The 25,917-nt window shown below is 27.1% G+C and overlaps 1 long non-coding RNA gene across 1 annotated transcript; it reads left to right on the top strand.

The window, feature by feature from the left end:
• Positions 1 to 4,574: 4,574 nt before the first annotated feature.
• LOC135929148 (uncharacterized) lies at positions 4,575 to 16,440 on the top strand. The gene is made up of 3 exons (XR_010572495.1): positions 4,575 to 4,690; positions 16,234 to 16,321; positions 16,387 to 16,440. It is a non-coding gene; the product is annotated as an uncharacterized LOC135929148 (long non-coding RNA).
• Positions 16,441 to 25,917: the final 9,477 nt, after the last annotated feature.

Raw genomic sequence — 25,917 nt, 5'->3', positions numbered from 1 at the left:
ACTATCAATAAATAAGTAATAAGTATTGATATAAATTTCAGAGATAATGCTTCCTGAATTTGGCTGACTTCACGCTTAAGATGTGATATTATAGTTTTTATTTGGCTCATAATTCGGTTGATTTTTTGAGGTTGGCGAAATTAATAGAATAATTAGTAAGTAAGGCTCTAAATAATAACGTAAACCAGATATTTAGAAATTCAAATATTCTCCGTTCTTGCAAAATGCCAATTTTGGCAACTTTTTCTTTCAATAAATTGCTTCCCCTTAAACTCATCTACCTAACATATAAGCCATGATATATAAAGTAATTAAATCCTTAATGATTTGGCATAAGTTTCTGAATTAGTGCTTCCAAAATATGTCTCATTTCAAGATTAAAGCGTGCCGTCATAATTTTTATTTTATTTATTACTCAGTTACAGGGTTGTGCATTTGACCGGTCAAATATGGTCAAATTCAAATATATGTTTTTTAAGTCAATATTAACTTTATTTTAAATATGATAATAAAAAGATTCCATAGCTTTACCCAACTAAGAAGGGATAGATTCATGGAACTAAGCTTTCATATTATATAGTTTTTAATAACAATACCAGTCGTGATACCATATATCTTACTAACAAAACTATTGCTTCTGATTTCGATAAATGATAATCAACTATAATTGAAAAACACCAGTTAAATTCAATCTCATTTTAAAATTTTTATTATAACCATATTTTTATGGTTTCAATGAGAATATTTATACTATTATTGGACAATAGATAGAATCTCCCTTCTTTTATTTTCATTCTTTGAACATACAATTTGAGGACAGGTACCAAATCTGCAATTAGTTTAATAATGTCAAAAACTACTAAATTGTTAAAATTTTGCACACCATGTTTTTTCTATTATTGTCCATTTATCATTTCTTATATTATGCCGTGTGCAATTTAATTAAGCATTTGTATTTCTCAGAGATATGCAGAGGTACCATTTGCACGGCCCGGATTTTTTTTCAAAAATTTTTTTAAGGAATTTTAGGCCCGGCCCGGATATTTAAAAAAAAATTTTTGGGCCCGGCCCGGATTTTTAAAAAAAATTTTTTTTAGGCCCGGCTCGGAATTTTTTTAAAATTATATTCGATATATAAAAAATTCACCTATTCGGTATTTTATCATATTTTTCGGCGAGTATTATCATTTAATAAGCAAGCATAATATTACATTTTTTTTTTCTAAACAGATATTTATTATATTACAAATTGATACTATAAAAAAAATTTGTGTAAATAATATTTTGAGAATATACTATATTAATTGTATTTATAAAAAAAATAAAACTGATATTTTAAATAAAAAATATAACATATAAGTCGTATTGGGATTCGGAATGGGGATTCGGAATCTCTTGATTTTAAATCCTTTACCGAGTGCGATTTAAAAAAATTATTTAACCGAAAATGTATTCTAGCATGAGTAGAGTACCCATACTGTAAATTTCACACAATTTTGCCATGAACTTTAGAACTACTTCTAATTTATATTAATTTTTATATGAATTTTTCATATAAATTAAAAAATACTAAAATGTCTATCGCTGAAATTGGCTGAAATATATAGGGTAAATACTCTACACATGCTGGAATACAAAATCAGATTTTTAAAATCAAAAAATCGCCCTTAGTAAATTATTTAAAATTGAGAGATTCCGAATCCCCACGAATTCCGAAACCCCATACGACATATTTATAATAATGTATTTATTACATATTATCCTTTGCGTATTTATTCCATGGCAGGAAAACTATAATTATATTGTGTAATACTATATTAGCTAATGTTAAATTTCACCCAACATTATATTAATCATAACTATATATGATCATTTTAACCATATCTAATTGATGAATATAATAATTCATGTTGTATACATTTTTTTTACGGCCCGGCCCGGGTATATTTTAATAATTTAAAATAAGGCCCAGCCTGCAGGTCTCTTGTATTTCTTTTTGATTAATATTTTTAGGCATATTTTGAAATTGTAAAAATAATTTTATCAGACAAGAAAATTTTGGTTATGGATGGGTGTGATAAAACAAAAAATGAAATAAAATTTAAATTTCCTTTTAAAAAAGTAGGAAGCAGTTGCTTTAAACTCCCCCCCCCCCTCCTCTCTTTGTAGGGGCCACTAAATATTAGCACAAATTAGATATTTTGTTCTTCTACTTTATTTTGGCATGATGTCAATTTTGGGAAATTTTTCTTTTGCTATTAACTTTCTATAAATTATAGTCTACCAAATGGGTTAAAATTATATACAATTAAGCACTTAGCATTGATAAAATTTATAAGTAAAATCAATCGACCTTTAGTCATAATGTTAGTGCTTTCAATTCCCCAGCCAACTTTAATGGAGATGATATAAATATATTTTTTTTTAAAAAATGAAAATAATCTGGGAATGATGAATACCTGATCAGAATTTTAACAAGGTGGGACTCGGCCGAAATCCAGAGAAGTCGGGGTTTAGGAATAAATTCCATTAAAAATGTTTGCAATAACCCCTTCCCCTTGGATGAATCTTAGCTACACCTTTAGTTTCATTTCCATGGATCATGAAGTCCTATTAACTTATCTCAATATATATTCTAAGGATTTAGGAGATTGGTGTTTTTAGTATATCTTTAAAACTTAAATCATTTATAGCGCCTGTTTTTTAATTTGGGAAGATATGATTTTACCGGAATCGTATTTCAACATGTATAGAATACCTGCACTGTAAATATCAGACAATTTTTCAGCGAAATACCCTTCTTCTCTTCATGTGTATAATTTCTTAAAGATTCTTTAAAAAAAATTAATTTCTTCCTATTAGAGGTGGGCATCCGTGAAATTACGCGTGACACGATGGACCACCGTGGGCCATGGCGTGAGTGTGAATAAATTTAAATTATTGGGCATGACTGGGCGTGACGGGCCTTCCCAAAATTTTTACCGGGCGTGATTGGGTGTGAACCTATTTCCCGTGAATCACGGAAATTTTAATTTTTAAACTTTTTTATGAATATGAATTTGCAATTTTATAATATAATATATATTTTCTTATTTAATTTAGTTCTTTTTTAAAACAAAAAAACTTTCGCATTTTATAAATAACATTTTTTTCCCAGTCTTATAAAAGTTCAATTGAATAAAAAATAATAAATCTCTCAACTCTCGTTCAGCAATGGAAATTTGGTAATAATAAATTTAATTTAAATATGTTATATTTTCATATCGCCTTAATAAATTTTTATCAATATTCAAAGAATGCTCGGATAATCTGAGCTCAGATTCTCGTCCCACAATAAATGAAGTTTATCTATGGAAACAAAAATTAGTAAAAACTTGTCAATCTTCTGAAGGTGATACAATAATAACCTTAAAAACAGTACTGAATTTCTTTTAAATGCCACTACATAGGGTAGGCTTAATTTTAGAACCAAATTTCTAAAGTCTTAAGTTTTTAATAGACCACGAAAATAAAACTACATTAAAATTGCGAAATGAAATATAATTAGATGATATGCATAAGTCAATGCCAACTTTCATTTATAACTTTTTTAATTCATCCTGCACACATAAATAACCGTATACTCTAAATGTAAAATTTAGAGAATTTCTTGATGATTCTGATCAACATATAGCGATTATAGTTATAAGGATGAACGTAAAAGATTTATCTCTCAAAACATAATATCAATATTTTGAAGTTTTAAAAGCAGGAAAATTCATTTCCTTTTTGAGAAAATTAGCTAGTGAAATTTTGTCAGCCCCCAAGTTCGACTTCAAGTGAAAGGATATGTTTATAGCCATTTTCTTATTAGAGTAAAGGCGAACACAATTAGAATAAAAAATTATAATTAAAATTTTTTATTTATAAATGGTAATTATTTAGCGTTGTTAATATGGAATAAAAGAAATAAAAACTATGATAGAATAAATTCAAAAAAGTGTAAAAGTATAGCAATCAAAAATTTTAAAATTGTGAAATTTGGGCGTGATCAAAATATTGTCTGTCCTGAGCAGACGGATCGGGTCAAATTTTTTTTAGTAGTAAGCGTGAAAGGGTGTGAATTTGTTTATGTCCACGAGTGGATGGGCCATGAATAAAAATTAGGGCAGCCCTCACCTCTACTTCCTATATTTTTTTTAATTTTGAAGATATTATTGTTGCCCGAAAAAAAACTAAGATAATCTTTTTTTATTATGACAGTCTATATTTATACGAAAAGAAAAATTCACAGTCTAATAAACATTTCTAAAACACAGCCTGTGGGGGGGGGGGGGGGTGGCTGATATATTTTTATTTAAAAAAGGCATATCATTATTTAAAAAAAAATAATTAAACAACTTTTTACTATAAAGTTGCAACTTACATTTACGAGAATATGATTTTAAAAAAATTAAATGAAATATCGATTTAGTCAAATGTATGTCACATTTTTGTTCCTTTTATTCTAGTAACTAGTAAGCAAGCTTTCTTAAATAATTTTCTGATGTCTTAAAAGTTAAAATATTATTGTATTATGTTATAAGGGAGTCACCCCGAGTAGAAGCTAAAGGAGCTTGGGGGCGAAGGCCCCATATAAATGAGGTCACAAGAAGAAAACTGTTCACAAGGTTGAAGCATCGCCAGTCCGCCCTTATGACTAAGCACCAAGGTAAGAAATAAAATTAAACGCAATTTTATTGTTTTATTTAACAAAATATTAGCAATTCTGGCTTCTATTTATTAATTTTAATTATAAACTAATCAATGCAATAAGGGAATTTAAAGAAATTATCAAAAATTTCCATTTTGATTTTGCCCATTTTAGGAACATAGTACATTCCAATTATTCTTATCCTTGTGACTGTTTTTTTAATTTTTTTCTTCCATATAACACAAACTATTTTTTTTTATATGTTGTAGCCATCAATATTTTAAATATTTTATTTACTGCTTTCATCAGACATAGCTACTTTACCAAGGAATTTGCTAATAGTTATTGCATGACTTCTAAGTAAGATATAAACTTCGAATAACCTTTATTTTGTAACTAAGATGATTTTAAGGAGCATGTGTACAAAATTTTGAATCATTCTGATAAATTTTTTAAAAGCAAAAGATACTAGAAGGAAAATTTTTATAATTTATGTGTAAAAAACCGACTTTTAGCAAAATATATTTAAAAAGGAACATTAGAACATTGGTAAAAAATTAAAAATCTATCTTTATACCAAATTTAAAGCATTTATGCTCAAGGTCTAAAAAGTTATTCGCGTTAACATTGTAACCTCACCGTCAATCGTTTTACCCCGGTCTTCTCTAGGTGTCAGTAACCAAATATTTTGTTACTGGCTTTAAAAGATAATGGAGTAACACCCCATCCTCCGTATTCACTGATATGTTAATTGTAATCATTAAAGAAAAAAAAATAGACGAATTTAAATGATAATGTATATTTGGTTTAGCTTCCCGTACAGAATGAATACCGAGTATAGGATGTATTGATCTCTTAAATATATCAAAAGGATAATTTATTTTAATAAATGCTGAGATGAATCAAATTCCAATTAATAAAATATATAAGAATAAATGTTATTTTAGTGTTGATATTAAGTCCAATCATGGTCTGTCACATCATCAATAAAATATAGGCCAAGCCCGTGAATATTTTGTCTTATTCTTCGTTCTTTTTTGCCTAACTGAATATCGCAATTACAAAATGAATTTCAAAAAATAATAGTTATAAAAAACAAACATAAGGTGGAAAATATTTTGTATTCAGTTTCATGTAATATTTCATAATAGAATAAAATAGATTTTTTTTTTTAAAAAAACCCATAAATTAAATTAAAGTAACCACTGAATATTTAAATTTAATGTTCAAAATTAAAATAGGGAATAAATTAATTATTTTTGATTTGAGATATTATATGTTTTAATTCCATTTGTAAACATTTTAGCCACGGGCCGAATCTAGGGTTATGTAGTTTTTACCACTAGGCTTCGGGAGGGTTCAGGCCGAAAAAAGTCTATTTTGCAGATCTCTAGTTGAGATATCGGGGTAATTTTACATTGGATAAATATCAATTCTTCAAATTTCATCATTCTTGAAGTGAGATTGGCTTGTTATAAGTAAGTAACCTAATAGTTTGTAAAATATATTAGGTTTTTTTTTTGATAGAGTATTTTATACAATACAATCAAATATATTTGATTTATATAAAAGGTGAAGTTTTTACGTTACAGATTTTATTGGCTTTTGATACAATTTTTTTTGCAATAAAAATGTGTAAAAGATCCAATAAAATCTATACCAATATTGGATTTTATTAAGAATTTTTTGAATTTAAATAATTTCTCAACTTTATAAAAATATTATTCACATTTTTCATTATTCATTTTTATAAGTCCCTCCTTATTTCAATATCCATTATATGATTAAACAACATATTTTTTTTTATATTTAAAATATTCATAATTATATTCTTAAAAAATATTTTAATTTTTTTAATAAAAAAAAAAATAGGCCATCAATTTTTATTATATATAAAAATTTATCAAAAATAGTTTAGATCATAATAAAAACTCAACTGAAAATTCTTAAATTTTTACAAAATAATGGCAATATATAAATCAATAAAAAACAAATAACAGCGTTATATATTATATTCATATTCGTTAAAGAATTAATGATAGGGCCGGGCCGTATAAACTTTCCTTTAAATGGAAAATAAATTGGGATTGGGGGGGGGGGGGGTATTATAAATTTATATCTAGCTTATACAAGGGCAATATTACTTCTATACGAGCTCTTAAAGACAAATACTATTTTAACATCGTATCAATTTTAAAATAGAAATGAAGAATATTCATTTCCTATAGTAAATTAAAATCAGACTTTGAAACCTAAAATGCTTTCCAGTTTCGTGTTCTGAAATTTTTTTCCCAAAGGGGTTCATAGTTCTTATATTTGACGTAATTCCGATGGTTTCAGGTTTTTTTTCCGGTTCTAAACTCTTGTTAATAAGCAGTAAAAATTTTTTAAACAATAAATAAACCTTCTAAAATAAAGCAAAAACCATTTTGAACAATATATATTAATTAGTTGCATTTTGATTAAAAGTTCCGAAGTATTGGAAATTCTCAAATTGGTTTTGGTTCCTTAAAATTTTAAGAGAGGGTCTAAATTTTGTTTCCATTTTTGAAGATTTTAAGTTTATGTTTCAGTCATTTAAATAAATAAATTGGACTTGTTTATATAATATTTGCGCATTCTTTTAATTAAAAAATATTTTTAATAGTATTTTAATAAAATAAAAATATTTAATTTGCAAATAATATCATTTAGGGAATGAAAAATAGACCACCCCCATCCCTCATAGTTTTGGGTCTGTTTAATTTTGTTCTTGCTGAGTAGTGTTGATAAATCCTTTTATTTGAGCCAATTCCAAAAAGGCAACGTATATATTTCGGCTCTCTTAAGGATGTGTCAACTTTAACCTATTTTGAAACTTATTATGAGTATGCATTGTGTTAAATGAATAGTAGAGAATAATATTCTTCTGTCCATTACTTGTGACCCAATAATACAGTGAAATCTTAATTTTTATATGTTATATGAAATTATTATGTGCTATTATACTTATATAAGTTTAAAATGAATGCGGAAAACAAAAATTAACTTAGTAAATTAAAATATACGGAAAATGGTAAAGTATAAAAGCAAAATATAATATTCAGGCTGTGATTAGATATAGCAAGTAGATATCATATAGAAATTTACTAAAAAACGATCACCTGTTATTACCCATTTTTAATATATTAACATCAGGCAACCCTTTAACCCTAACTTGGTTCGAAAAATTGGTTTCAGAAAAATAACTGATCTCGCTAGGAATCGAACATGGTTTGCTGCGTTGCAGCTAGATTTTTTCAATCTATATCTAAAACCCTCAAAGTAACAGCTCGCATACAAAATATGTGATTGATTTTATATATAATAATAATTCAACCTCCTACGTTAAATAGCTGCGAGCTCTTTGTGTAAATTTTACTAAGCATCACTTGATAATAGTGTTGTCGAAAAATTCGATTTGGCCAATTTTTTATAAAATGAATAAATCAAGATTTTAGCCAAAAAAATATTATATTAAGCCTCAAGATTTCACATTGATGTCGGAAAGATTTGGCCCTTTGACTAAACACACTAATTTAACTAATATTTATTTATTCTCGTTAAACCGACAATAAAGAAATTAAAATGATAAAAAATGATTTCCTACAACTCACAAGTCTTCTTCATTTTATAAATGAACTCGTTGATATATAGACCAAATAAGTATTATTTCGAATAGTTTTCTTTCCTTATTTTTTGTTGCATTCCATAAACCAGCAAAATAAAATAAAAAAAATTTAAAGATAGTTTTCTATTTTTATAAATATAAATAAGGATTAATTTTTATATTCTTATAATATATATAAAAAAAGTATCATTTAGTATAAAAAAATCCCAAAATTTATATTTTACAACTTTAATAATTATTTAATTAAAAGAGGAATTTTGTTTCTAATCGAGTAATAAATGCCAAGATATTCATAATCATATAACATAAATATTGTAATATATTTTATGTAATATAATAGAAAAATAATGTATAATATTTAAAAAATATATAAATAAGATAGATGAAATTAAAGTTATTAGTAACGGCATTATTTCTTTTTGGAAAAGGGAATTCATTCGTTATTGTTTTACATATAATCATTATTTTATTCTTTTTATAAAAAATGCGCAATTATTTTATATATTTTTAAAATTTTGTAAATTAAACAATTTAATTTATTTCAGCGAGTTTTCAGATTAAATATCCAAAATTTTTCCCTTTTCTTTGTAATTTTATATTTCAACATTTGCAACCTCATTTTTATAATTAGCTTTATCAATGAAACATGAAAAACTTAGACTTGTAAGTTGAGTAAGTCATAAATGTTGAAATGCCAATATTTAACGCTTATTTATTCATTTTATTCATCAAACGCATACCAGAGTTTTTAAGAGAGTTATAGGGATCTTCTGAAATAAGAGATTTAGACAAAACAGTTTATTAATTTAGAATGCGCTAGGCCATGATGACTTAAAATATCTACTAAATATAATTCAACCCTTGAAACTATGTTTGAAACATTTTATATCCTATTTACAAGCCAGCATATTTAACTTTGTTGCCAGAAACTAATTTTAAAATTTATAATATTACTTGTAAAGGTTTTAAGTTGTTTGTGGCAATTCTTGTAAGATTGTTTAAACCCCTATTCATTTTATGTTTACAATTTCAAAGTGCATGGTCAACAGATTCTTTTTTTTTGTGGTTACCAAATATAAATGGAATGTTTTATGGATTAGGGACTCTTTGCAGACCATGATGCTTTGCGGTATCATGGTAGCTACCAGAAGACTTAATTAATTCAAATTATAGAACAAAAAAACAGGATGAAAGTAAACCGGAGAGAAATTTGGGACATATTAACTATTACTAATATGCCTAAGGGCTCTAGATTTTTAGGATAATCATAAAATTTTAAATCAGAAATAAAATTCTTAGTATTATATTGTCGTATGAATCCTGTATTTCCCACGGGCTAATATGGGTTATCTTAAGAATATCCCAAATTTTTAGAACAAGGACATTGCTGTTCCTATGCCAAACTGCAGTTTAAAATTTAAATTTCTACATAATAAAAAAAACTTCTACTATTTGCGAGAGCAACACGCTATCAATGACTATTTTGTAAATTTTATGTCCTTCTATAAGTACCTAGAAATCTGATATGTAGGCAAGCGAAACAAACAAATCATGGTCACGTTGATCGCGAAAGCATCCTTCTCTCAGTGAAATTATTTAAATTAAATAAGGGTTCTAATGCTAATATTTCAACTAGTGATAAAAAGAAATAAAATAATTAGCTGTTTATGTATAATTTTAATTTATAAAATTTAAAGTTAATTATTTTTAAAGATATTTTATTTTATATTTTTAATGTTATTTAAATTTAAATATTAAACAATAACTTTGATCATATATTGATGTTTATCTATTTTATTCTACTTATTACAAAATATTTTAAGAAAATAATCGTAAATATTTCCCTCCTGATTATTTAAACTTTTCTTATTTTTAAAATTCATTTTATAATTGTGATATAGAATCAGGCAAAAAGAAGAAGAATTTTATTGAAAATGTTACCTGCATAATGCACTTAGCAAATCTAAATAATAAATATTAAACTATCCAATACTTAGCTTAGTGATTAACTAGTGTAAATATTTCCAATAATTTTAAGTGAATGATTGTGAATAAAAAAAATAAATAAAACATAAAAGAAATCATACGTAAACTCTTCTCTCTTTCATGGTCTCGATATTAATAATAGGATTCTAAAATAATAAAAAATTCTCTTATGTAATATTATAATACAATATAAATTATAATATTGATTGGATAAAAAGAGTTATTATAATGATTAAAATTTTGAGTAATATTATTAGAGGTTATATAATCAAATTGTACAAAAATAGCTCCAGCTGAATTCAAGGGGAGCATTTATCTATTTTTATTTATCATTTTATTTTTCAGTGAGATACTTAAACTATATTTTATTTATATAAATAGCAATTTTATTTTTAAAAAAAATAAAAATAAATTTTTTGAGATAAATATTTGGAAGATGTAATGTATTATTTAGTAACAATAGACGCGCGTTCTTCATTTTAAAGAAAAATTATATAGCGGTAAAACGAAGAAGAAATCGAATTCAAAATATTTAAAAATTAAACTTGTCTTATTTAACCATTTTTGTGAAAATAAATTTAGACCAAAAGTTTAATTTAAAATTTTAATTTGGCAAAGAAGAACTTTATTTTAAAATTTTATGTGGCTGTAGTGATGAGAAATAGGTGTGTAGGTACACAATGTTCTCACTATCTTTCTAAAATATTGAAAGACCCCATCATCTAACAATTTAACTATTAGGGGAGAGTGGAGTTAAGTAAACCCACCGGGGGTTGGCAAACCAATTTATCTCCTTTTAAAATTACATAGACTAGAAAGTTTACATTTTTTCCTAATATAGATTTTATTAGTATGCCTTTATAGGCAAAATATATTTTGAAATAATTAATTATTAAAAATTTTATTTAAGAAATAAGATATTGTATTCAAATTTAAAAGATTTTTGCATGATAGAATTTTAATATTTATTATGTTATATGAACATTTATATATAATAAATAAAATTTAAAAACAAAGTTTTAACCCTCTTTTATAATTTGAGAAAGTTTTATGAGTATTTATTTTTTCTAGATATTATTTCAATCATGATTGGTCAATTTAGCGCTAGCAGGGCTTGCTAAACCATACATGTCAATTTGGTACTTAATATAAAAAAATATATAAAAACCTTGGAAAGAAAATTTTGGCTGTGTATGATTTATATTTGGAATTTATGAAAAGAAGTCATAATCTCTCCTTAAGATCCTTATTTTTATATATCCAAAATATTTATTAAATTAATTAAGTTTCAATTTATATATAATTAGCTGCAATTTAAAAGTATTAAGATATTTTGAATAATAAAATAATAAAATTATTCTATACGTATCATTATTAATAAATAAAAATTCATTTCAAATCATTATAGATTAAAAAAACTAATCTTTAGGAAGCCCTTTGCAGTGGTTTGGCTAACCCCGCTATTGGGGCTTGTTTGACAAAATTTAACTTTTGCAAAAAATAATATTTCAAAAATAGATTATATTTTTAAAAATGTTTATAAGGCACCTCTATAGAGTATAGTTATAGGTATCGATTCATATATAGTTCTTTATAATATCTAAAAAAAACACAGGAGTTAGAATCGATTTTGCAAAAATCGGTTCTACTAGCCCTAGTCTCTCCTATAATAGATCTTACACTTAACTTATCAAAATCTCAAGATGACTTTCAACCTACAAATCAGAACTAACCCTGCTAAGCGTATTTAAACATTCATCAATAATCAAAGACCTCAAACATTTTTTAACTAAGCTGTTTCCTCACCACACCTTTTTCTTATCAAAATCTTCCTATATATTCCTAAAATACATGTCCTGCAATCATTTACAACCTTTATATAATCTTTTCCCTATCCCTGGCACCTTTTATATCTAACATCTATCACATGAAGTTTCAATTAACCAATTAACTTTTTTAAATGACCAGAATCTCCAGAGAGTCTTAACAATTTATGATCTTAACACACTCTCCAGACACACCTCTATCCATAAGCCACTCAAACTCACAAGCCGAGGAAATTATCAACTTTCAATTTATCCACAATCATCATAGTTACGAATGGCTAGGCTAGAGCCTAGATACCTATCTATCCCAGAAGAACTACTAATCTCAATTGGTCTTTTCTCAACCCAAATAGAGTCACCCTCACAGCTGTTTATGCAAGATCCAGGTCGATAGTAAAAGAAACCATTCTTTACTTGTAAATACTCAAAAGGTAGGTATTCACGCCACCGGGCAATTAACAACGTAATCCAGAAGGCGGGACTATCAGCCAACATTCCTTCTACCTTAGAACCAGTTTGTCACATGAAAAACCAGACAGTACCACTCTCATGCCCTAGAAAGATCAATCCTTGGCATAGGATTATACCTGTATAGATGCGCTTGCAAAATTAAAAGCACAATAAGCACTCACCGCCACTGTCGAATCATAATTAGAAAACGTATTTTACCCTTCGTTACTGCCACTTTAAGGAAATTCGGCAAAGAAGCAATCCTCTTTTTAAAACTTTTGATAAAAAAATTAACAATCACTGGAGATCCCAAAGAAAATTTATACCTTGGACAGAGAATATCTTTCCAGATATGCAATTCCAATTTTATCTCCATCCCTGATTCTATGCCAGACAATATATAAAATGTATCTTTTTAATCCCCTCCCCCTTTTTTAAATATTTTAGTTCATATAATTTTTAATATAAAAATATTTTATAAAGTGGATAAATATTGTGTAACGAGTATATATTGGCATACTCAAGGGTATTTATTTGTTAATTTAACACCCTGCGCTTCAAATTCCTATATGATAAATTAGTAACCACTCATTTATCTGAGTGCAATTCAATTTTTTTTAAAATTATTCTATAACATTTGATAGTATACTTTATGATAACATCTATATCAAAGGCCCGGGCTATAATCCATGAAAATAAGAAAGTGATAAATACTTTCTTGGGAAATGAATGCATGAAAATTTTAAATTTTACTATACGATTTTATCAAAGAACGAAATCACAAATTCAATACATTTGTTGCTTTGTTGATTCTTATAAACATAATGAACTTCATAGTAATTTTTTTTATATGAGATAGAAAGCAATGAGATGACCACATTCAAAGATAACACATCGTTAAAGATATAATCAAAACTAAAATAATCTTTTAAATAAAATCAAGCGAATAATTTATATATTATTAATAGACTTCTGATAAAAAAAAGATAAATAAGTAACCTTGAAAGATAAGAGTAATAATCAGTGGTTTTTTAAGATATGAAGATCTTCTCTATAAATTTAACGTTTATTAAAATTTTATTTAATTGAGTCTTGCACAAAATAATAAAATATTACACAAACCCATATTAATCTGCTGAATCTCAAAATATTAATAAATAAAAAAGCCACATGTTTTATAGAAGTTCATCTTCAGAGGGTCATGTTTCGAATTTCCTTTGATACTATGATTATTTTTTAAAAATAAATATTAAATAATACTGTAATCGCTACTTAGGATTGAAATTGGTGTTTTTTGTTACTATTTACTAACGACCCTGTGTAAAATGTCAAGCCCTTCTGGCTAAGATAGCAAATATCAATTTTAACCAACAAAAACACAATTTTTATTGTTATAATTAATACATAATTAAACCAAATTATATATTTTTAAAAAAGTCTTCACAATAAAGACACCATAAAATAGATCATTCTTGGTACAAATAGAATCAGGGCTTCTTTCTGAACAGGAACTGAACCGTTATAAAGAGAATTAAAAAGATCGAACCGAACTGTTATAGATATTTGACCCGGTTTAAACCAGTTTATACTGGGTTTTAAAAATAATTAATTTAAAAAATTTAACCTAGATTTGAAATTTTAATTTTCCTTGGGAACAATTTAAATTAGTGATTTTTTTCATTTTACAATTAAATCGCCATTATCTTCATATCAATACCAAGTTTATTGTTTTTACTTTATATACTTAATTTATAGAGATTAGGCAAATTACTAGTTAATTAAATAAGAAATATCTTCCTGATTAAATTAAATAAGGTATTAAAAAAATATATAATTATAAAGATTTTTCTCAAGATTTAATAAAAAGATTTAAAAAATCAAATTTATAAAAACCGGAACGAACCAAAAAACCATTATAAATTCTAAACCGAACCGATATGAATTTCTTCAATAAAAAACCTAAATGGAACAAAACGTTTATAAAATTTTAAACTAAAAACCAAACCGTTATATTTAACGGTTCATAGTACTGAATAGAATACTATTCGTAACAATTAGTGCATTATATCAAATATTTGCCCTTTTTACCGAATAACAATATTTTTGCCCTCCCCATTTATATATGCCCCCTAAATATATTTTAGAAAAAAATAAATCTAATTCATCAAAGTTAATTTCGAAAAAAATATACTACCCTCATCCATCCCTATATCCTCTTACCTCCCTTCCCCTCCTATTATATTTCAATGACGATTTTGCATTATCTTCGTGACAGATGGTTTACCATCCTATCATGATTAGATAGCGAATTGGCTATAGACTCATCCGCTATTCAGAAACCTATATCAGAATTTGGGTATTATTAGGAATAATGTAATCCAATTGATTTCTCATCTAGAACAGTTATTACAAATATAATTGGTAAATATAGGTAATGATATATGACGTTGATCGACATAAGTATTGTTAAACGGCTCGTTTTTAGCCGATAATTTAAAACAGCTAACTCAATATTTTAGCCAGAAAAATATTGCCAAGCCTCGAGATTTCGATATTATATGTCTAGACCTTTGTCGCTTCTATGAGCAAAATCTTCAGGCCAGCCCTAATATTTTTCTGGATGTAATATTGAGTTAGCCGTTTTTAAAAATCGGCTCAAAAGTTTAACAACACTACATGACCATTTGCTAATAAAAACGACCATAATTTATTAAAATGCAAAATTGTATATATATTTAAGGCTGACATGCAAGGCATGCAGCGATTAATTCAGTTATCAGCAGTTCTTTTACAAGAGTCGGAATACCACACATCTTGAAGCCTGCTAATTTATCATCAATGAAGGCCTAAAGCCAAATAATTTAACTTCTGTACCTTGGTCCTTGGGTAATTCCTTAATTTGAAAACGTGCGTCTCTTCATTTCCAAAAAATATAGTTTATATAGCCGAGAAAAAATAAATTATAAATTAACAAATTATGTTTTTACCGATCGTTATCTCTTCCCTGCTGCAAGCGGAACTTAAAATTTTTAAAAATATATAGAGGGTAAAATAAGAGCCCTTAAATCAGCAGGGAATTTTATTTTCTAAAACAAAAAATGCAAATTATATTATTTTAAAATATAATTATTCGTGTTTTTTGGGACTTGTAGTCCTACAATTCCGTATATAATGAGCGTTTTTATTTTTATTATATTTTAGTTTATGATTGGAATATAGTTATACATTATGAATTAAACAAATCGATATATTAAAAAAAAAGACTCATTTATTTTTTAATATATATTAACGGAATCACGTAACGAGTCCGATCTACTAACCATAGGCTGATTATTATTCTGAATACCCACGTAGTCATAACTAGGATGTTGCTAAAGGAGCGAGGGGTAGCACTATTAGATTTTAACATTTTTACTAAAAACTTAGTATTTTATTTTACTTTATAAATTATACACATCGAATTACCTTTGTATCATATAAAAAAAACGCTCTAAATATATAAACATTATCATAATTAGGATAAATATTTAAATGGTGGCCTATCCAAACCTTAATTTTGTGAATTTTTTTAATAGTTTTAATTATTATTAAGCGTAATTATCATTTTTTAAAATTTTTGCTTTTTGCATTAATAATTTAAAAACTTCTAGGCTGCCATACTTGTGGCCACAAAATCATGGTATAAATCGAAGTGATGGTTCCTCAAGCCTAGATATCAATCATGAAGATTTTGGACAAGTATTTAGAAATAAAAAAATTTCCATATCATTTTTTAAATATTTTTTGCATTAATAATTTAAAAGTTCCTAGGTGCCATATTTGTGGTCTCAAGATCATGGTATAAGTAGAAGTAATGGTTCCTCAAGCCTAGATATCTATCATGAAGAATTTTAGATAAGTATTTAGAAATGAAAAATTTTCCAACCCTTCTATGAAAAAAGAAAAGAAGAATTGTTTCTTTTATAATTGATTATCAGATAATAAACCAAAATCAACTAATTTAAATTCCATTAAAATATTTATTATTTAATAAAATTTTATTGGTATCATAAAAAAATATTTTTGGTATTGATCCTTTTTAAAAAAAATCTAGTAAGAAAGATGTTATTTAAAAAAAAAGCTTAGAATCTTTTTTTTAAAAGAACTACCGTCACTAGATTTTATATTTATGTATTTTCCTAGTTTTTGTAGACCATATTTTTGCCAATTATTTTTAATTAAATTAAATTTCACTTTCATTCCTTTGATGTCTCTTTTAAACTTTACCATTGCATAATTATAATTGTGTCAGACATAAAGTCATTATGTTACAAATCTCTTATGTTATTCTGACCCAGAATTGATCAGTAAGCATTTTAATTTTATAACAAAACAAGGTTTGTGCTAGGATTTTGGTAGAGAAAGTAGTGATCTGCATCGGGCTTAATTTTTCAAGCCCGACCCGGTCCGAAATGTTTTTAAAAAATTTTGCCGGCCCGACCCGAACCCGAAATATTTTTTTAAAATTTTTGCCGGCCCGACCCGAAATTTTTTTAAAATAATTTACCAGCCCGGTTCAGCCCGGCCCAATATTATTTAAATATAGAAATTAATTTTTATAATTACTCAAAATAAATGATATATGTTATATGGCTTCTAGTTTCTATAAATAAAATCAAATATTTTTATTTTACATTAAAAATTCAACATAAAATTGATAAATTTAGATATATTAAATAAAATTTCCAAAGCCCGGTTCGAATTTTTAAAAAAAATATTAGGCCCGGCCCAGCCTGAACCCGATTTCTTTTTAAAAAATTGGCCCGAATTTTTGCAGATCTTTAAGAGAAGGACTAATTTGAAAATTTCATAATATTACAGAGTGGTAGAACAAAAAAAAACTATAAAAGAATTCAAAAGCGTATATTTATTTAATTGGAGACCCTGTTCAAGACGATTTTTTTAATTCTACATTCCAGTTGCTCCTTTCTGCTATTTTTATATTTTCATATTCAAAACTTTTCGAGAAGCTGGAATGTTTTAAAAACTCGAAAAATCGGGGAACTGGAAACCTTTCTAGAACTTTCGGAAGATAATCCCGAAAAATTTTTAAAATAATGTTTCCTTTTTATTCCTTTGTTTCTCCAAAATATGATATTTTCTGTAACAGCATGCCCCTGCTTTTAATTAATTATGTATAGTATAATAGGTGGTTTATCGATATATTCAAATTAGTGCCTGCATAAGGTCTAATTTTACAATCCCAGCCCGGTCATCCCGAATCAATTTTTTTTTATTTGTTCCGAAAAATATAACCCGAGAAAAATTATTTGCTGGCCCGACCCGGATTTATTTTAATGTAGAAAAACTAAATTTTTTTTTTCATTGTAGAAAAAATATTTTACAAATAATAAATGTTGGTTATTTCTTTCAAAATTTTTAAAATATATCAATTTATTTCACAATATTGAATGATATTACATTTAAAAATTAAGGCCCAGCCCGATATTTTTTTAAAAATTCTAAGCCCTAAAAATTGGGCCGCCTTAGGCCAGGTATAAGCCGAGTTTGCAAATCTCTACCTAAGTCACGAGTTATTCCTTAGTAATTATAAATTTTGGTTAAATTCTAATTGTAATCTGCTAAATTTGATTCAATATAAAATTTACGAATATATGAAAAACAAATTATTCATTTGTGAATTATAATAACAAGATTGGCGAATAATAAATTTAAATTTCTTTCATATTATTTGAATCAGTAGTAAAATTTTTGTAATTTGTAAGATATTCAAAATTCTTTGATTTATTTGCAAATATTAGTAATTTTTAAACTATAGTATATATTTTTTCTGGCACTTGTAGTATTGATATTTTTTTATGTGATAGAGACTTAAAGGGGTAATGATATTGGTAACCTGGGACATTGTATATAGGCCTACAAAAAAACGAATCGAATCGAATAATTGCGCTAATGTACAATAATCTCATTTTATAAAAATAGAAAATAATACACAAAAATATAAAATTATAGTAAATCCGAATTTGATAATATCCAATTTTTTAATCATAAAGTCTTTCTAATAGTTTCCTCTTTCAAAGACATTCTATTTTTCATTATCATATTTGTTCCTATTGAGAACAACCGCTCACATGAAGCCAAAGATCCCTGAATTGACAATATATCAGTTGCCATTTTCGACAACACAGGAAAACGATCCCCATGCAATCTCCACCATTCTAAGGGACTCTTATTAGAACTGATTCTTATTTCGTTAAGATATGTCTCCACCTCACATACTGATGCGATGTTATTTTGTTTAAAAATTCTATCCATGTTCGTATTGGGTTAACTGATGTTGATTTGATATTATATTTTGTAATCATTATATACATCTTTAAATTTTTCTAATAGATTTGTCGTGCCTATGTTATATGTAGTTGGTAGTTGCTCAAAAAATTCCATTTTTAGTCTAGGATCCAGTATTGTTGATATTATAGTGTGAATATTTGTTAAGTTATAATAAGTTTATATTTTCTCAATCGCACTGATGGATATTTGCGAATAATTACGAATATTTATATATAAATAATTTCGAATAATTTCGAATAATACGAATAATTTTCCTCATTATTCATATTCGATTCGAAATTTCGAATCGAATAATTGTGTTATTCGTATTCGTAAAATACGAATCGAATCGAATTGAATCCAATCGAATATCAAATAACAAATAATTCGTTTTAGGCCTAATTGTATAGCAATTTACTAAACAGCCATTAATTTTTATTAAACCATTTTAAGTTATGCCTTAACATACTTTAACATTTCAACTCTAGCTCTTTTCCTTAGCGCCCAGGAAGTGGCACATTTTAGAGGTTTCCTTCAAAAAAAAATGGGCCAGTGCTGCGTCCCAACAGTTCAGATCTAAAACCACAAAGCCATACCTATCACTTGTTTTAATTTATCAAACGACAAATAATTTTCATTAAAACCAGAATTTTATTTGTCTCAGATCACTAGTATACACGAATTAAAGTTTTCTAAAAACAATCAAAATATATATTATTAAATTAAAATATTATGCAATAAGATAGATCCACGGCTAAAATTGAATTGTTTTAAATAGTTTATTAATAGATCATTTGAAAAATTTATTATAATCATAAAAATTTGAACATATATAGAAAAATTCATTAATCAGGTTATATCCTAAAAAACGGATAACATATTCTGTCAGAACTGTGATTTGGATTCCTTAATTAATGTGGATGCATATCTAGAAGAATCAAGAAATAAAACATACATCTACCACAGTAGTGGAAGTTGCACGGGTTCAATTTCTAATTGGCTTAAATGAGCAAATATTTTTTTATCTATTAATGACTTCTTGGTATATTAGAAAATCGCCATTGCAGTGAATAGAAGAGATAGACAGAGGGTTAGATAAATGATTAAAGGTAAGTATAAGGCTAATTGATCATAGTAATAGGCAACACCAGTGATACCGATGAGAAAGAATAATGGTAGCTTGATGTGTGCGGAGTATCCCTATGGATTATATGATAATAAAGCATTCAGGGTAGATGCTGGGTAATTTGAAAGGATCAACTATTTTCTAAATTAAACTTTTCTAACCCCTACCTGCAAATTAAAGTGAATGAGAAGGCCATTGAGGAATGAACTATTACAACGCATAGACGTTTGTTTTAGTTGTGGAAATTGTCTTTTGGGTTAAAAGTACTATATTTTCAAACTATGTCTGTTATTTTTAAGAATTAAGTGACACAATGTCTTATTTAAATGATGTATTGTTATCAGTCAAAGAAAAACACAATATGCGGTTAATTAAATTTTTAGGTGTGAAAGAGTCTGCTAGTGAATATGTAAAAGGGTGTTTTTGGAGTAAAAGAAGCAATTATATATTACGTGATTAATGTAAGGGATTACTACCATTATGAAGAATATTAGGATTACTAGCATGATAGTACCGATTAATAAAATAGAATTATAGGCTTTTTTAGATGCGGGTAACTTTTACCATAGTTTTATAGTCAAAATTCGCAAAGGTAGCTACACCAATGTATAATTTTTAAGTAAAAATATTAGATTTGAATGGTAAGAAACACAAAATATATATTAAAGAAGATAATCGTAAAGAAGTCCGTTCTGATTGTTTTAATAAGGCTTTAGATATCGCATTGGTCGTGTATGCATCTAATAAAGGAATAAAAGAATCTTTACTACAATTATATTCGATGATATTTTAAGATCTACATTATTCTTATCTAAACAATTTACTAATGCTGAGGAAAATTAATCTACAATTGAAAAGGAAGCTTAAGCGGGAAAATATGGTTTGACTAAATGCATAGAATACTTAATAGGACGTAGATTTGGGTCGAACACCCATCATTAGAAGCCATTAGTTTACCTGTTTAAGAAAGATAATAAGGTCTTCAAATTGTTAAATCAGATTTAGACAGGTAAAAAAAAATTCAGATGTATTATCAAAACTTCGTTTAAATAGAAAACGAAGAAAAAGAGCTCAGGATTAATATATTAGATCTGCTGGACCAAGATGTAGATATAATATTATGGTAAAACAAATTTTGAACTAAGCTAGGAGAACAAAATGCGAGGAAAACTTTTTAATGAGAGTATTACGACTAGTAATTCCGGATTCTGAGAGGAATAAGATTTTGACATCAATGTATGAAGGTTATCAAAGCTTAGAAAGTTGAAAAATAAGACATGAGAATATGTTTGGTGTCTCAATTTGAATAAAGAAATTGAGAAGTAGTTAGGAGTAAGGAAAATAAATAGACTAAAACCAATATTCCGGGCGAAACGCTACATATATGTTTTTTCAAGAGCATGAGAAGAGAGAAGGTTTTATGGTAGTTCTAAATGGATAGACTTCCAAAGAATGTCAGGTTTATCTGCTAAAGTAGCTTTAAACAAGATTAAAGATTTTTGTTTTAAATATGGTTTAATAATAATCCTGGTATCGGATGGAGATCTTGCTTTTAAAGGAAGAACTTTTAGGAAAGATGGAATATTCTACATTTAGTTTCGCCATCGCACTATCAGAGAATTGTAGGTAGCCATACTAAAACTAGTTGAAGTAAGAGAAATTTAGGGAAGGTAAATGTTTGCTGTTAATGTTAAGTTACAACAATACTAAAATAATCATGGAAATATTTCCATCCGAGATATTCTCTGAAAGAAAAGAGAGATGATATTTGAATTTTTTTAAAAAAAATGAAGCAAAAGTAGCAGAGAATTTGTGAAAATTATTTCGAACAGGTAGGTTAGTATGGGCACTGGTTTTTGAAGGTTGGATGAAAGGAATAGTGACATAAAAAATATGGAAATATATAAAGTGGAGGTAAAAATAGAAGGATAATCAAAAGCCTAGAGATCCCAAAATGGATTATGAAAAGAAATATATATTTCAGTAGTTAACACATGTGATTCTCTAAAAGGTGATGAAAAGAAATATATATTTCGATTGTTACGGCGCATGGCATCCCCGAGGGTGAGGAAAAGAAAAATATACTGCGATTGTTGTCAATGTTTGAGATCCACGAAAGAGTAATGAAAAGAAAAAATATTATAATTGGTGTTTAACAGTGTGAGATACCCATAGTAAGGAAGATAAATATGTATTTCGGTTGTTGTTTTGATGGAGAAAAATAAATTAAAAATATGTTAGAATGGAAATAAAATGAAAGAGAAAAGGGGAAGAATGGGAAAGAGTATGCTGTCTAATTATATTTGAAGACGGCGTCCGATTTTATTGTGCAATAAAGTGATAAAAATTGAGGTTAGAAAAATCTATGCTTTAACGGAGTCCAGAAATATAATAAATATGATAAGGGAATAAGCGGTCAGAATTCATGACGAGATTATTTAGGAGACGATAAGAGGGACACCGAGCTCAAGAAAAAAATCGAAATTAAACAGACAGAAAGAAAGGAACCTTATTAAGACAATGTTAATTAAAATGCTGAGCTTGTAAGAGAAATCACTTGATAAGATTTTGCCTGAATGCGTCGTTCGAAAACAGAAGCGTTACTACCCAACAAGACGAGACAATTCGCTTGATTACTATGGTTACTATCAAAGACAACCAGACTAACTAAGGAAGTTCTCCTTTAGGGAAAAGGTATTAAAATAAAAATACGTTTTGAATGAATCAAATTATTTATATATTTTTAATTTACATAATTTTAAGATTGTTTTAGGGTAGTCCATTTATTATATAAAATATTTTGCTAGAATTATTCATGCACGCTAATTATGCATAATATTATAATTATTTTATTTTGAATATGTAAATTAAAATAATAATTTAATATATCTTCTATTATAAATTGAACTATAATTTTTTTACAAGAAACGTGTTATAAATTCATTCAATATTTTTTGTGATAAACTTGTTAATAAAGATTTAAAATTAATTTAACAACTTCTTAATTAAATAAATTGAATTGCAGTTCCACAAACAGACTTCATATAAACACCAAAAACAATTTTTGCGACAAGATCCCTAGAAAAGTTGTTAACAACTCTTTCGATTTTTTTATTATAAAGAAAAATGAGCTATGATATTAAATTTGTTCGATTAATCCTAATTTTAACTCCATTTTTTGAAAAAACACAACCATAACAATCCATGTCACTTTTCCTTTGTTAACTCCTTAAATATTATATATATAATAATACATCCGTTTAAATTGCTTAGTAACCCAACCCCACATCTGTGCCGGCTGCAGTTCTGCTGTTTTGAGTAATGGAAGGCATAGTCTACATTGTCGTTCATGTAAAGGCCGCATCGTTAGACATAACAATTGCAATTCTATAATTCTTAGAGCTCTGAGAACCGCTCAAATTCCTTCTATTCTCGAACCCTCTGGTCTTTTCAGATCTGATGGGAAACGCCCTGACGGGATCTCTCAAATTCCCTGGAAGCGAGGTCAATTCTTGGTCTGGGATTACTCTTGTATTGATCCATTGGCTCCTTCCAATCAATTCCTTAACATTCTGGAGAACAAGGAGCTTCTAAAAATTGCAAAATATTCAGAGATATCCCAAGATCACTTATTCATTCCCATTATTTCCACTACCTTGACTACCTTTGGAAATCGTGCTCTTTCTTTCTTCAAGGAACTTGGATTGCTATTCCGCAAACTAACAGATGAACCTCGCGAAGGCTTCTTCTTAAGACAAAGACTCGCAATAGCAATTCACAGGGCCAATTACATCAGCTTCATTGGCAGCCTCATCTCACATGATGATTAGAATATATTTTATACTATTTTAATCGCGTAATGAATAATTTATTTATATATAATTTAATATAATATTTAAAAATTGTAAACAATATTGTACTTTTTATCTATGTCTTATAGGATTGTATTAATAAGTGGTTTATTGTAAAACTTGAAATTATAATATAAATAAAATAATATAAATTTAAAAAAAAAAAAATATATAATAGAATTACCTATGTTATTTTAAGGTATAAAGTGAGATTTTTTGGGGAAAAAAATTGCAAAGCGTTTTCCGATCTTTAGGGGAGATGGGGGTGGGGGGTTAAGGGCATCCTCGTCCACACCCTACAAGAATTTATGCGCGGCACTATAATTTGATTGTATGAAACACTAAACAATTTATTATTTATATATAAAATATGGAAAATTAGTCCAATAGCTTAAGTTTATAGCAATGAAATTTAAACTAAAGTGGTTCTTTGAATCAATTTTATATTTTAAAAATATTCCTCACTTATTGTTACTTTTTTTAAATTTAAAGAAACTAGTATACTTATCATTAAGGACTCTCCTTTTAAGAGAGTTTAATGAGTTTTGATAATTGCAGTGTTCGCAATAAAAAATTTCCAATTAAAAACGATTTGATAATATAAAGAAGAGGTAAGATTAAATATTTTGTCTAATTTACGAAGAAAAATTTTTCAACGATATGGTTGGTTTTATATAAAATATTTTAGACAAAATAAATATAGGCACACTTTTAAAAAGTGAAATACTATAGTTTTTAAAAGTTATTTGAAATTAAAATGGTTATAAATGAAATAAATCATTGGAGTTAACTTTAGAAGGTTTGCAAAAGTAAAATAAAAAAAGGAAGTATAATAGGGTAAAATCAATACTTTTATCTTGATATCTAGACGAAAATTTGCTCTTTTTTTTAAATAGTTAAAACCATAAAATCAACTTATTCCTCTTCTATTTAAAAAGATGCATGTAAAAATCTTCTGATAAATAATATTATAGGCATATTTAATTTTTTATTAACAATTTAACATTTAAAAAAACTTATTAAATTATTTCAAAAAAATTAACAAAAAGGGATGCTTCCTAAAGATGCCATAATTCATGGGATGTTTAATCTTTTCTATTTTCAAGTGTAAAAGCGCACATAATATAGTGTTACTTTATTATTAAAATTAGCGCTTGAGAGTAAAAATTATCTATTGTATTCATTTTCAATTTCATCGTAACCAATCAATCTTATTTGGTATCACATTTTTCAAAAATGTTACAAGAGGCTTTTGATTACTTTTTTTGTATGTTATTCTTATATTATATTTCCCTTTGATATACTCACTAGAGGTCTGCATTGGGCGGGGTTTCGGCCCGCCCGCCCACACCCGCCCATCTAAGTTGGCGGGCGGATGGGCGGGTAAAAAATTTTTTGAGAATGGGCAAGCGGGCGGGCGGGTTAAAAAAAATTTGAAACTATGGGCGGGCGGGTGGGTGGGTAAAGAATTTTAAACAATGGCGGGCGGGTTAAGGAAATTTAAAATTTTTGTTCAAAAACAAACTAATGAAAAATCATAATTAATTAAATGATTAATAACAATATTTCTTTTTTTATTGTACCAATCGTTTTTTTAAGTGAAGAACACGTTACTAGTTTTTCGACATCTTTATCTAATTTTTCCCACCATATATAATGTCTCGTAATGGATTTCATTGATGTAATATCGTGGATGTCCCGTATGCAATATATGCAAAACCCTTTTTTGAAGTGAGTACGGAATGATTAATCTACCATTCCAAAATAAAATACCGTCACCATTTTCTATTTCATCTATTCTTGTTCTAAAAGCTTGTAATACTGGTGCTTGATTTTGTATATTTGTACCATTTCTTTTCTTGATAGAGTTAATGTGTCATAAGTAAGATTTCTTATATATTTCACTGTTTTATTTTCATTTGTTATTCTATCATCATTTTTCTTTATTGGGTTTCGCGATTGCAATTATATTATTAATTTTTGTACATTATATTATAATCATATGAAGATAATTTATAAGCCCAACG

Source organism: Gordionus sp. m RMFG-2023, chromosome 4 (assembly GCF_954871325.1).
Source record: "Gordionus sp. m RMFG-2023 chromosome 4, tfGorSpeb1-WG-v2, whole genome shotgun sequence".
In the NCBI taxonomy this organism is placed as follows: Eukaryota; Metazoa; Nematomorpha; class Gordioida; order Chordodea; family Parachordodidae; genus Gordionus; species Gordionus sp. m RMFG-2023.
Note: the sequence above shows the minus strand (reverse complement) of the source record. Positions and strands in the feature narration are given on the sequence as shown.